Genomic DNA, 15,392 nt, shown 5'->3' with positions numbered 1-15,392 from the left:
CTGTCACTTTCTTTCTTGTTCGGATGTGAAAATTGTAAGCAAAAATAAACTCTTATTTTGAAGGCGAACTACCGTCTTTTGCTCTGAGCTGTGGGTCAGTCCATGTGGTGCTACCAAGGGGTTTGGAAGAGTCCATATTAAGATTGGAGGGGGGTGTTTAAACACAAACTCGGACTGAGAATCTCCGCTCCTTCCTGCCTTCTCTTACCCGTTTAAAAAACCAAAAGCTGCTTTGTCACCTTCAGAACAAAACGACAAACATCTACAGAACCAACACGGAGGAAATGCACAGAAAACGAATTACATTGTTCATTATTATTATTACTATTGTTACTATTAACTGTGTGATAAATGCAATACAACAGTTATGTAAACAGGCAGTGAGTGATGCCGTACCTTCTTTACAGTATATGAGGATAATAACCATGATGTTTTTACTGTTTTCGTCGTCATGGATTTGTTTTTTGTTTTCCAGGCGTCCTCTCACTGCTTAAACCACCCTCGCCCCGTTTACACCGCAACTGGTTTCACAACGGTTGTCAAACTGGTTTCGCCAGGTTTCCGGATTCATATCAGTCCCCCCAGAAACCTCATATCTCGAGAAAGTTGCCTTTTTTGCAGGAAACGGAGGGGAGAATATGTTGAATGTTTCCCGTCCCGACACCTCGTGAATCGTCTTTTACTCCAGCCGAAGTTGGGAAAGATTTCTCGCGTCATGAATGCGATGGAGGTAAGAGCAGTGGTGTAGTCTACTGAGACGCAGGTATACGGAGTATACCCGCTAGGATAACGTTACGTAACGATGACTGTTTTGTGAGAGGACTTTCACACTTAGGGCTCCTGCACACTGCCTGCGTGGCGTGAGCGTGTCAGCTGCGCGGCGTGTCTGTTTTATTTCGGCTCCCATGTTAACAGGTTAGAGCGTGCACACTGCCTGCGTGATAAGCACTTCTCCGTGCCGAAAACGTGTGCGTGCTAGAAATAGGACCGACGCCTATTTTTCACGCGACAGGCAAGCGTGTTGGAAGCGTTTCCAGGCAAAATGGAATACGAAAATATGTTTATATGTCATTTTGACACAAATACATTTAATAAATGACATTTTGACGCTCACGCCACGCAGGCAGTGTGCAGGAGGCCTTAAGTTCATAAATTCACCCCGTCTGTGTTGTGAGTCGCCTAGGAACAACAACACAGTTGCTTGGCGGTCATTCTCTGTCGCAAATTTGAAATGAACTAATGTGAGTAGATATATGAAAGTAGATATGTGTTTTGGTAAGCCTGCCGCTGAAGCTATGCTGCCGCTTCGAGTGACACTGCAGCAGACGTTAACGTTACAGAAACCTAAACCCAACCGTCCCGTTCTTCTTTACCTAAACCCAACCGTCCCATTCTTCTGTTACTAAACCCAACTGTCCCGTTCTTCTTTACCTAAACCCAACCGTCCCATTCTTCTGTTACTAAACCCAACCGTCCCGTTCTTCTTTACCTAAACCCAACTGTCCCGTCCTTCTGTTACTAAACCCAACTGTCCCGTTCTTGTCCCACGTGTCATGGAAACGTAAGCCCACCCACGACCTTTTCCTTAACCTAACTGCGTCAAAAGTGACGCCAATAGTCCCGACCCAAGCGTGTTTAGATCTGACGCTAAAGGAGACTTTTAGCATCAATAACAACGCCAAAGGCACCTGACCAAGCGTCCGCATTTTACGCGATAGGAGTGAGAACGCATCGCTCTGGGACAGGCGAGTCAAATGCTGCGAGGGAAAAAATGACAGTATACTCATTACAAAAAACTAGACTACACCACTGGATAAGAGGTTCCTTAAAAGCACAGTTTTTTCGCTGGAAAAAGTTGTGTAGATACACGTCACAGTTGGCGGGTGAAAACTTTGTAACTCAGAAGATTTAACTTCAGAAGGAAAAAGAGAAGGAACGGAGTTTCCGAAACTCTCAAAACTATAAAGAAAGAAACCCTTTACAGTCCAAATTTGAGTGTTTTTCTCTCCATCACTAAGAACTTAATACTGTTTTTAAAATGTGTAATGTTTTCCATATTTTTAAAGACCTTTTTTTTCCTCCGAACTCGGTGGCTCTCTCGCTCTGCAACCGTTGGCAAAACCTGGTGAAACCGATCGGTGTAAAGGAGGCGAAAGCCGTGCCTCAGTGACCCCACCTTGGTGTTTTAGAGACAATAATAATAATGATTATGATATGGTTATATATAAATATATATATATAAATAAATATATATATATATATATTTCTTTTTAGAACTTTGAGTTGAAATACTTTTTAGTACTTGCAAATACATGTCTCTGTATATAAAACAAAAGCCTCCTGTAATAAACGAGAAAAAAAATTTAATACTGAATCTGTTGTGGTGGTTTTATTTCGATGGCTTCAGCTTGGTTGGTCATTTGGGGTCAGCCCTATGTTCCCACAGCCCTATGTTCCCACAGACCTATGTTCCCACAGCCCTATGTTCCCACAGCCCTATGTTCCCACAGCCCTATGTTCCCACACAGCCCAATGTTCCCACATTTCTAGGACATTTTCAAAATGAGGTCTTGTGTTCCTACAATTCCCTTCAAGGGTTAGTGGGCTGTGGGAACATAGGACTGTGGGAACATAGGGCTGTGGGACCACTGGGCTGTGGGAACATAGGACTGTGGGAACATAGGGCTGTGGGACCACTGGGCTGTGGGAACATAGGACTGTGGGAACATAGGGCTGTGGGACCACTGGGCTGTGGGAACATAGGTCTGTGGGAACAAAGGGCTGTGGGAACATAAGGCTGTGGGAACATTGGGCTGTGGGAACATAGGGCTGTGGGACCATTGGGCTGTGGGAACATAGGGCTGTGGGACCATTGGGCTGTGGGAACATAGGTCTGTGGGACCATTGGGCTCTGGGAACATAGGGCTGTGGGACCATTGGGCTGTGGGAACATAGGGCTGTGGGACCATTGGGCTGTGGGAACATAGGGCTGTGGGAACATAGGGCTGTGGGACCATTGGGCTGTGGGAACATTGGGCTCTGGGAACATAGGGCTGTGGGACCATTGGGCTGTGGGAACATAAGGCTGTGGGAACATTGGGCTGTGGGACCAAAGGGCTGTGGGAACAAAGAGCTGTGGGAACATAGGGCTGTGGGACCATAGGGCTGTGGGAACAAAGAGCTGTGGGAACATTGGGCTGTGGGACCATAGGGCTGTGGGAACATTGGGCTGTGGGACCATAGGGCTGTGGGAACAAAGGGCTGTGGGAACAATTGGGCTGTGGGAACATAGGCACGCTCCTGGTCATTTTGAAAATAAATCTGCAAAGGTTTGGGTTTCAGCTTTAAAAAATTACTTTGTTTACAGTTTGTTGGAGCCAAGGTTTCTACTTGTTGTTGTTGTTGTTTGAAACAAAATCTGAACCAAACTGTCCTTTTCACTGAACTTTCATCTAAACGCACCTGCACCAGGCGCTTCACACCATGTGCTTAGATCGTTAAAATAGTGCCCTTTATCTTTCTCAGACTGCCCTAGCTGCTGCACCTGTATGCACCCCTGCGGCCCCCCTCCCGAAAAACGCCCAGTCTGAATTAAAAAAGAACTTGCAATTTGTTGGAGCCAAGGTTTCAACTTGTTGGTTGAACCAAAATCGGAAGCTAACTTGAACTGAATGGTTTTAGATTTCCGGGGGGGATGCAGAGGATATGTCGTCAACCCTGAGCGTCTGAGTCTGACTCCCGTCGTCTCCATCGTTTGGTGTAAGGTCATAAAGCTCTGTCCCAGTCAGTCTTTCTCCCGTCTGGACGTTCAGACAAAATCCAACGTGTTTGATATTATCCTATCCTATTTTAAGTCTTGATAGTGAAGTAAAATCATGTGAACGTTGTCAACAACCAATGGGTGCTCTCCCTCAAGCACTAAACAGGAAGCAGCAAACGGCTAGAGCCCGTGTTGTTATTGGTTGCTATGCCGCTGTGCTAAGCTAAACGCTAAAGAGGGAAAGTTGCGAGTCATCCAACGGGAGTTTTACCGGCAGATAAACGCAGACCTCCGGGTACTGGAGACATTCATCTGCATGTACGGCAGAACAGAAAATCACCAAACTTTCCCTTAAGTTACCAGTTGCCTGTGTTAACGTGAGCTTGTTGCCCCGTGTGTGCTGATGACCTCATCTGTTGACATTTCCAAATGCCTTCCTACAGCTGCTTAATAAAAGCTTTCCACACAAACAAACGTACATGTGTCATTAGTATGAGAAAATAATTACATTTTAACTGTGTCGGGCTCGGACAGAAAAATGCAGCCCGATCCGCACTCTAGTTTTTACATGTTATGACAGTCTTTAACGTTAGATATGAGATGTTTGTCTTTAGGGGGTGAAGGTTTTTATTCTAAAATGTGACCATAATTGACCGGTCTGGTCTGGCCCTAAAAAGGCCAGACTTAATCTGACTCCAATTGGTCACTTTACTCTGAATGGTGTTCGTTTACTGGTAGATCAGAGAAATAAGACTCAGGATTCGTCCAGTTAAAGTTGCCGTATTTTCCGGAGTATAAGTCGCACTGGACTATAAGTCGCATTTATTTAGAAATTTATTTCACAAAATCCAAGACCAAGAACAGACATTTAATCTGGAAAGGCAAGTTATTAAACCACCCAACAGCAGCCAGAACAAGGGGCTGAATACGGTAGGTGTCCTCTATGTTAACGTAACACATTAACAGTTATTAAACTACCCAACAGCAGCCAGAACAAGGGGCTGAATACGGTAGGTGTCCTCTATGTTAACGTAACACATTAACAGTTATTAAACTACCCAACAGCCCCCAGAACAAGGGGCTGAATACGGTAGGTGTCCTCTATGTTAACGTAACGTAACAGCACTGTTGACGAGCCTCTCCCAGCAGCACGTTGTTCAAGCACCCATCTGTGGACTCCTTCCTCCAGCTCTGGCCATCTGGATTTCAGCGCGACTAGCTTTCTTTGTTTTCTTCATTGCAGTAAGACTAACCTTTTCTCCAGTCCCTCACAAGTTTCTCTCTCACTCCAAACTCTCCTTCTGCTGCTCGATGACCGTTTTCGGCTGCGTGTTTTACTACCTGCAGTCTCCTGCAGCTTCTTTTCTTTCTCAGTTGTCTTTAGGAGCAGCATATAGTCGTCACAAGCCTAGAGCGCCTCTCGCGGCTGTAGACGGTAATGTTTTCAGCATGAAATAACATTTAAAACATGTTACATTATATATATTTTGATATATAAGTCGCACCTGACTATAAGTCGCAGGACCAGCCAAAGCATGAAAAAAAGTGTGACTTATAGTCCGGAAAATACGGTAATAACAAGCTTTAGTGAAAAATGATATTGCAAAATACAAGAGTGTACGCATACAGATCAGATACTATACAGGTCTACCTTTCACCTATTGGTCAGTCAAAGATTCCCCCAGCATCTGATGTCCTAACATAAAATGCTCTCTTATTTATCCAGTTCCATCTCAAACTCTGGTGGTGCTGTCATCAGTTGGATCCAGTCCAGATCTTCTGGGTCCAGCCGGCTCCTAACGATTCTGTAACACACTGTATGAAAAATGACCTTGACTTCTCCCACTCAGCTCAACGGAGGCAAGTCGCGTTTGTTGGATTTGAACACCTGTGTGCTTTAATCTCCTGCAAACTTTAAGGAGTTTTCATGAGAGCCAGGTCATTTCCATACTTTGTGTCACAAATCCCGCACTTGCAAAACGTTAACCATTGTTGCCTCGTTCCCTCCCCCGATCAGAGAAGATCTTTCTCACACTCCTTTTATAATGGCTAATCACTGTAAAACTAAATGGCCTCTCATAACCCAGGGTGCATAAAAAGGCAACAAGGTCAACACCATAAACTCAAAAACCTCTTCTTAACTCTTCACAAAATATATTCTAACAGGGGTCAGCCCTATGGTCCCACATTTCTGGGACATTTTCAAAATTAGGTCTTGTGTTCCTACATTTCCCTTCAATTGAAGCCCTATCCTCCCACATTTTTTAGGGTTAGGGGGATTAAATGTGATACAAATACATGAAAAAGGAAATGTGGGAACATAGGGCCTAATTTTGAAAAAGATCTTAGAAATGCGGAAACATGGGCACGCTCTCGTCTTTAGATGTGAGACGGTGTCGGACTATAGTCTGTTCAAAGTCTTCTAGTGTTTGGTTTGCATTAGAAGGACAAACAGCTTCATGGCGTCCGTTATCTCTCATAGCATGCTGGGTAAGATTCGGCCCTGTGGCAGATTGCTTTTGCACACTGCCTCGACTCTGCACACTCGTGTGCATCTGTCTCTCTGCGGTTTCTTTCCTTCATCTCAGGCTCGATGCAGGTTCTCCTCGCTGCCCGCCTGCCTGTGTCATGAAGCCCAACTCGTGATGTAATGCTGACCGATTGTGTGTGCGTCAGAGCAAACTGAGGGTGACACTTGAAGCTGCTGCTGAAAAGCCGTCTGTTGTGTTTCCCTGCGTAGAAGAAGATTTAGTATGTCCCAATCAGGGTTATTATCCTCCTCAATAGCATTTAAAGCTACAGACACAGAAATGGCCCATCCTAAGGAAAGCTCATTGTGGGACTGGCTCTAGTGGCTGTAATTCTGCACCAAGGCTGAATTTCTGGAAAGAGACTTCAGATACAGTATTAGGGGACCACTAAGGCCTATATAAAAGAGACTTCAGATACAGTATTAGGGGACCACTAAGGCCTATATAAAAGAGACTTCAGATACAGTATTAGGGGACCACTAAGGCCTATATAAAAGAGACTTCAGATACAGTATTAGGGGACCACTAAGGCCTATATAAAAGAGACTTCAGATACAGTATTAGGGGACCACTAAGGTCTATATAAAAGAGACTTCAGACACAGTATTAGGGGGACCACTAAGGTCTATATAAAAGAGACTTCAGATACAGTATTAGGGGACCACTAAGGTCTATATAAAAGATACTTCAGATACAGTATTAGGGGACCACTAAGGCCTATATAAAAGAGACTTCAGATACAGTATTAGGGGACCACTAAGGTCTATATAAAAGAGACTTCAGACACAGTAGTAGGGGGACCACTAAGGTCTATATAAAAGAGACTTCAGATACAGTATTAGGGGACCACTAAGGTCTATATAAAAGAGACTTCAGATACAGTATTAGGGGACCACTAAGGTCTATATAAAAGAGACTTCAGATACAGTATTAGGGGACCACTAAGTTCTATATAAAAGCATCCAAAAAGCAGCATGTCATAGGACCTTTAAATCATTTCAGTTTTAGCTTTTTTACTACTTCAAATTTGACCCGTTTTTCAAATTCCTATATACATTTTGTATTTAACGACCCAATTTTAATTATCCAAAATAACATGGATGATTCCAGTGGTTTTTTTGAAGTGGTTTCAAAATAGTTTTGAGTAAAAGTTGACATATTCCAGTCTGATTATCCATCAACAGACATTCCTTTAATTTTATTCAAAATAATTCCTAATTTCAGCTTTTCTAACTCAAAAATTAGGTATAATTTCCTATAAATGGTTTATTGACCATAAATTCCCAAAATAAGTGTAAAACTAAAGTTAATAAGTTAGTCTTATGTAGTGTTGAAAACATCAAAAGCACCAAAAGTGTTGAAAAAAGGGACAAAAATGTAAGAAAATGTTAAAAACATTACATAACACAAAAAGCGTCAACATCTGCTTATTTTCACGGGAAGACAACACAAGGGTTAAAGTAAAAAATAAAAACTTATGAGATTAGGTATTTCGCCGTCCTCTTCATGTCCCGTCTGCTTTATTTCCCTCCTGCTGATGTTGAAGGTAAGTCGATATTCTTCACGTTTCTTCATGTTCAGACTCAAACAAACAGTGAATACTAACAAGTATAGAGAGGAGAAGTCCCTCCCCTTCCAGTGTACCCAACTCAGTCTCACGCCAGTTCGTGAAATGGTCACGTTATTTTGATTTATTGATTCGTGTACAGTAGGGGTGTCACACTCAGTTTCCCTAAGGGCCACACGAGAAAATGAGAATCGTGTCATGTCACGGTTCATGTCGGGAAAGCGAGGCTTGGACCCAGATGCAGTGGAGATGAGAGCAGAGTAGTGTTCAAAGATTTAATAAGCAAAAGGTATAACAAAAGGTGTCCTGAAGTCACAGGCAAAAATATGCTTTCAAAAAATACAGACGGGTACAACAAGACCAGGAACATGGAAACTAACTAGCACACTGGCAACATACCTTACAAGACAAAAGAAGCACGACACGACCCGACCCGACATACAGAAACAGCACGCAACAAAATACAAGCAACAGAACATACAACGATCCAACAAGAGACAAAGACAGAACAGGAACTAAATACACACCAGGTAATGAACACTAACGAGGGACAGGTGATACAACAGGTGGAACAAATCAGGGTGGGGCAGAACAATCAAAAAAGGCGGGAAACAAACAAAGACAGGAAGTAAGCTAGACAAGACAAGGGAGACAAGACAGACTACAAAATAAAACAGGAAACAGAACATAACAGAAAAACAAGACTACCACAATAAGACGGAACAAAATACCAAAACCCTGACATATCAAGGGCCAGACATAGAGTTTATTGCTGTTATGTCATGGGAAAAGTCAAATATATATCAAAATATTTGACTGTATTATTGCATGTCTCATATAGTCTTCTCACTTATAGTTTGGTTGACAAAAATGTCGAAGAAAATGCCAAAAACGTTTGGAAAAAGCATAAAAAATGTCGAAAAAAACACACGACATGTGGTGTACAGGTCACGATTTTCTTGTTTATTTCGTGTAAAGGTCACGATTTTTGAACGTGACCATTTCACAAACTGCCATGACACTGGGCTGCTCTGGGGTACGCCACAACGGGGAAATTAAACGCCACGCGCTGGCCACAGCAACGGGACGGTTGTGGTTAGGAAGAGAATAACATGGAAAGGAACTGCAACATGCAGGACGCGATCCCTGGTCTCCGGGGTGAAAGTCCTGTGTTGTTTGACCCATCCACCACGCCGACCAACCTTGCTGCACGGATTTACGCCTTATCAATACTACTCGCTACCGTAATCGTTCTGTGATGCTTCCCATTGAAATACATTACTTTAAAATGTGTGTTCACCACACGAAAATAACGACATTTAACGTGTTCAGTACACGAATCAATAGATTCAATAACGTGACCATTTCACGAACTGCCGTGAGACTGGTGTACCACCATGGGACCTTAATTCTGGTAGTGAACGGGGAGAGACTCGTAATGTTTTGATCCCGTTTGAATTGAGCCAGCCATGAATTACACCGACGATGTCCGACAGTTTAAAAGAACATTTTGCAAGTGAAGGAAGTCTCAGTTTGTTGTAAAACTGTTGAAGTAAGACCGTAAAATACATCATTACACAGACTACTCACTTCAAAGTCTCTGAGGCTACATTTACATTGTTACGTTTTGGTTTAAAAACCAATATCTTTTGGTACGTTTCCCTCTCATTCCCCCTGCTCTGGCGTTTCCCCCTCTCATTCCCCCTGCTCTGGCGTTTCCCCCTCTCATTCCCCCTGCTCTGGTGTTTCCCCCCTCTCATTCCCCCTGCTCTGGTGTTTCCCCCCTCTCATTCCCCCTGCTCTGGCGTTTCCCCCTCTCATTCCCCCTGCTCTGGTGTTTCCCCCTCTCATTCCCCTCTGCTCTGGTGTTTCCCCCCTCTCATTCCCCCTGCTCTGGCGTTTCCCCCTCTCATTCCCCCTGCTCTGGCGTTTCCCCCTCTCATTCCCCCTGCTCTGGCGTTTCCCCCTCTCATTCCCCCTGCTCTGGCGTTTCCCCCTCTCATTCCCCCTGCTCTGGTGTTTCCCCCTCTCATTCCCCCTACTCTGGTGTTTCCCTCTCTCATTCCCCCTACTCTGGCATTTCCCTCTCTCATTCCCCCTGCTCTGGCGTTTCTGAGCCCCTAAACCTGAGACATTAAAGTGCCCATATTATGAAAAAAACCCTTTTTCTGGGATTTGGGGAGTTATTTTGTGTCTCTGGTGCTTCCACACGCATACAAACTCTGAAAAAAATCCATCCATGCTGTTCTGAGTGAGATACGGTTTCTGAATGTGTCCTGCCTTCAGTCTCCGGGTGAGCTGTTCAAAATCGGCGCGGCTTGTGACATCACAAGCCGAAACAAGCTGGCTAACCGCAACCGTTAGCTCGTAGCGTTAGCGTTAGCATGCTAATGCTAACGCTAGCATGCTACCTCGTTCTCAATAGCAAAGCACTGCTACAACACACACAAGTTCACCATAATCTACAATATAACTACTTCCATGTGCGCCCTCATTTAGAAGAAGTCTCCCAGCTAATCCTGCCTTGTAACTGACCGAAGTTGGAGAAACAGCCTTTCTTTTACCGTCTATGGAGCTAGCTAGCTGACATGATCTACATCTGAGCATGTGCAATCAAAGATAGTACAGAAGAAGAAGAAGAAAAGAGGTCTCACTCTGTAGCTAAAACAGAGACCAGCTGAAAAGAGGATCTGCAGCAGTGAGAGAGAGCTGTGCAGTACAACAAAAATATGGTGTTTTTTGAAAATTAAACCATGTAAACCTATTCTGGTACAACCTTAAAATACAATTATGAACCTGAAAATGAGCATAATATGGGCGCTTTAAGAAACTCTTCTGACCCGTTTTGGTTTGGAATCTGCGGGGTCGTGTTGCAGTCTCAACCGACACTGACGCCAACGTTTCTCCTCCTGATTGGGTCTTATCGGTCACGACATCTCAAGCTCTGAGACTAGCAAAGACACTTGCGTCGGGCTTTGCGCCACGCTGCACCCCATATGTGTATTGCTGGCTCAATTCAAACAGGATCAAAATAATATTAGTCTCTCCCCGTTCACTACGGTCCCATGGGGGTTCACCGGAAGAGGTGGGACTTCTTTTTTCCGTAAATGTACTACTTTAATCTTGGAAATGTTTTGTTCTCTGAATATTATCCTTTCTTTTCCTCCTCAACCCTCCTATTTAAGAAGATCAAAAAACTATTAATTGATATGATTTACTTCTCCGTAAATGTGTAATCATCAATATATCTAAAGAACAAATTGGTCCGGCTCTACTGTACTGATGAGAGCTATTCTGACTGAACATACACAGGAACACAAGCTGTACTCTGTGAACTGCCTCTGTGCCCTTAAGCAAGGCACTGCACTGACAATGTGTGTGCATGCTGACTTGTTTACTTGGTTATGTAACCCTCACACACACACACACACACACACACACACACACACACATAAAGTGCCAGAGTTCCTCAGCATATGTTGAACGGAGCTTCCCCATCTGTCTGCCTGCCAAAAATCTGATTTAACTCTCTTAAAGGAACAGTTCACTTTAATAGATTCATATTTCTGACATTCTGTCATTAGGGCAAATGTTAGCTGGTGGAGTAACGGCGTCCTGAGCAGAGAATGAAGTCCCACTCCCTCTGTGTGTGGGTTGTAATCTGAGCTTCTCTCTTCTTTGTCTTCTTCCTGTTTGAATTGAGCCATGAATAACGCATATGATCAGGCCCACAGAAGAAATCCGTGAAATGAACACGGCCCCTTAAGTTCAGGAAAAGGTCGTGGGTGGGCTTATGGTTCTGTGACACACTACTACTCGCTACCGTAGTAGCACATTCCGTGCCACCACCACGTAACGTAATGTGCTGTTAACTAATAATGATTTCACGGAATTTTGTGCGACCAGGCTGTCGTGGGCAGAATGGGCGCCATCTTTGACAGCTAGCTACGGTGACACCACTTGCACAAACCACATAGCAAAACGTGAAAAGGATCATATATATAGGAAAATAATAAATATAGGCGTATATATATATGCCTATATTTATTATTTTCCTTTTATTTTTCATTGGCAGTTGTGTTTAGCCACTACAGAGCTCTGCGACGCCGGTTACAGAGCTCCATGATAAAAGCGACAGCTGGTAGATGTGTTCAGCCACCAATAGGTGACTGGGAGCTGGGTACAGGCACTGCCAGATACTGTGGTAGTGGAGTTTTGCGCAGAAAAAGTCAGGGCCCTATCTTGCACCCGGCGTAGCGCAAAGTCCGACGCAAGTGTCTTTGCTAGTTTAAGACCGACGCAGTTGTCAATTTCCCGTCCAGCGTCCACGTCGTTTAAATAGCAAATGCACCTGCACCCATCTGTGCGCCCATGGGCATGTTGGTCTTACAGGGAGGTGTGTTCAGGTGCATTCTGGGCATGTTGGTCTTACAGGGAGGTGTGTTCAGGTGCATTCTGGGCGTGCTGGTCTTACAGGGAGGTGTGTTCAGGTGCATTCTGGGCGTGCTGGTCTTAAAGGGAGGTGTGTTCAGGTGCATTCTGGGCGTGCTGGTCTTAAAGGGAGGTGTGTTCAGGTGCATTCTGGGCGTGCTGGTCTTACAGGGAGGTGTGTTCAGGTGCATTCTGGGCGTATTGCTATCCTGAGGCAGCAGGAAGTGATGGCACCATTGACCAACAAAAACCTGGTCTAAAGTCAATAACGCAGCATTTCATTGTTATTTTAACAGAGCATTAGTAAAATGCTCCTAGGCTCGTGCACAGCACGTGCACACTATGTTTGTTACACACACAGGGACGCACAGCAGCACACACCCATGCAGAAGATTACAAATACAAATATTATGGTGCAAATCCTCCATCATAACAGCAATGCTCCAAGGTCCAAACGCGCCTGGCTTTTAAAGGAATGGGAGATGATCTCTGATTGGTTGATTGCATGTTACGCCCAAAACACACCTATGAATTAATGAAAGTAGAGATTTGTACTTGCCAAAGAGCGTTGTGTGGAATCATCCATGTTATTTCGGACAACATGAGGGTTAAAACACTCCCGAGGAATGAACGAGCGTTTCCTGGGTGAAAGTCTTTTGTTTTCGCACTTCGTCCAAGTGGTGCTGCCGTTGCTAGCTGTCAAAGATGGCAGCCATTCTGCACATGCATGACTCACATCGTGACAAACTTGCTTAAAAGCGCTGAGTTTTATGACCCAAACGTCCACCCCAACCTCCTCCATACGCAGTCCACGGCGCTCTTATTCAGCAGCAGTAAATGTGGTTCTGACAGTAATATGTTTTATACAAACGAATCACAGTGCATTACTTATCTCAGCAATGTACGAATGGTTCATGAGAACAGCCTGAGCCGTGTGGAGACCACGTTTCTTCTTCAATATTTAGTACAGGCCCTTTAAGAGGCGCCAATCAGTTTAAATAGATTTTTCCAGCATGTCCTGATACAATGACAGAATAGGTCATTACCAGCGACCGGCTCACGTTGTGATTTCGTGTTTGTGTGTGTGTGTGTGTGTGTGTGTGTGTGTGTGTGTGTGTGTGTGTGTGTGTGTGTGTGTGTGTGTGTGTGTGTGTGTGTGTGTGTGTGTCTGTCTGTGTGTCTGTGTATCTGTGTGTGTGTGTGTGTGTGTGTGTGTGTGTGTGTGTGTGTGTGTGTGTGTGTGTGTGATTTTGTGTGTTCACAGATCACTGCAGTTCACAGTCAACGGGTTTCTCTTAACATGAGCACAAATGTTTTATAAGATATAAGGTGAAGACAAAATAAGAAAACCCTTGATGGATTATGTTCCAGCGTGATTAAAAAAACGAAAATAATGAGCTCATATAACCCGACAAACACACACACACACACTTGACCTTGCACAGGATCAGTCTTTCCTGTGGGATTGTGGGTGTTTTCTTTCCCAGTGGGGCTGCACTGAAGAACTGACGGCTAAACAGGGACAGATAGAGCAATCTGTGTGTGTGTGTGTGTATGTGTGTGTGTGTGTGTGTGTGTGTGTGTGTGTGTGTGTGTGTGTGTGTGTGTGTGTGTATGTGTGTGTGTGTCTCTCCCTGTGGTCTAGTATTCAACTTTTAAAATGAACTGACAGTGTCAGCTGAGGTCAGCAGAGAGGGTGTTTGTGTGTGTGTGTGTGTGTGTGTGTGTGTGTGTGTGTGTGTGTGTGTGTGTGTGTGTGTGTGTGTGTGTGTGTGTGTGTGTGTGTGTGTGTGTGTGTGTGTGTGTGTGTGTGTGTGTGTGTGTGTGTGTGTGTGTGTATAATATATGCATCCACACTAAACACCTTTAAAAGTAGGTTAAAAACATTTCTCTTCAAAACAGTCTAGGACTAACTTCTTAGTGTGTGTGTGTGTGTGTGTGTGTGTGTGTGTGTGTGTGTGTGTGTGTGTGTGTGTGTGTGTGTGTGTGTGCATGTTCATTGGCAAATTGAAGTGAATCAGTAATTTTACTAAAATTAAAGTAAATATTGACCCGATAATCTACTGTTGCTGATAATTGCAACAACTTTGCCTCTTCTTTAACCCGAATCCTGCATTTCTGAAGCCCAGTTTAGACCAAAGATTCGTGACTAGACGAGTTAAAACACAGTATGAGTTTGTTACATTGAAATAAAATGGATTATGGATCATTTTATTTCTGTAGTTTGTCGCTGACTTTACAAGCTGACTTCGCTAATGGCTGTTGAATATCATAATCTTCCAGAACATTGTCAACTTTGAGATGCAATCAAGGGCCCCCCAATGGGTTGGACATTGGGGGGCGGAGAACGTTTGTTTAATCATTAGGGGGGACAAATTATAACTGGGGTCTCTGGGTCTCTCGGTCTCTTGGTCTCTGGGTCTCTTGGTCTCTAGGTCTCTGGGTCTCTTGGTCTCTGGGTCCAGGGTTAGCTACAGAGTGAGACCTCTCACTGCTGTAACATCTTTGTTGGCAGTCGCACATGCTCAGTAGCTAGGTAAGGACTACATGCTCAGTAGCTAGGTAAGGACTACATGCTCAGTAGCTAGGTAAGGACTACACGCTCAGTAGCTAGGTAAGGACTACACGCTCAGTAGCTAGGTAAGGACTACGTGCTCAGTAGCTAGGTAAGGACTACATGCTCAGTAGCTAGGTAAGGACTACATGCTCAGTAGCTAGGTAAGGACCACATGCTCAGTAGCTAGGTAAGGACCACATGCTCAGTAGCTAGGTAAGGACTACATGCTCAGTAGCTAGGTAAGGACTACATGCTCAGTAGCTAGGTAAGGACTACACGCTCAGTAGCTAGGTAAGGACTACATGCTCAGTAGCTAGGTAAGGACTACACGCTCAGTAGCTAGGTAAGGACTACATGAGCTAGCTAGCTGTTTCTCCAACTTCAGTAGTACAAGGCAGGATTAGCTGGGAGACTTCTTCTAAACGAGGGAGCACTTCCACCTTTGTGTGGAATACCTGCAGAACAGGGACATGGAAGTAGTTCTTTTGGAGATTAGGGTGAACTAGTGTGTGTTGTAGCAGTGTTTTGCCATTGAGAACCAAGGGG

This window comes from Sander vitreus, chromosome 22, assembly GCF_031162955.1.
Source record: "Sander vitreus isolate 19-12246 chromosome 22, sanVit1, whole genome shotgun sequence".
Taxonomy (NCBI): domain Eukaryota; kingdom Metazoa; phylum Chordata; class Actinopteri; order Perciformes; family Percidae; genus Sander; species Sander vitreus.
This window is presented reverse-complemented; position numbering follows the sequence as displayed.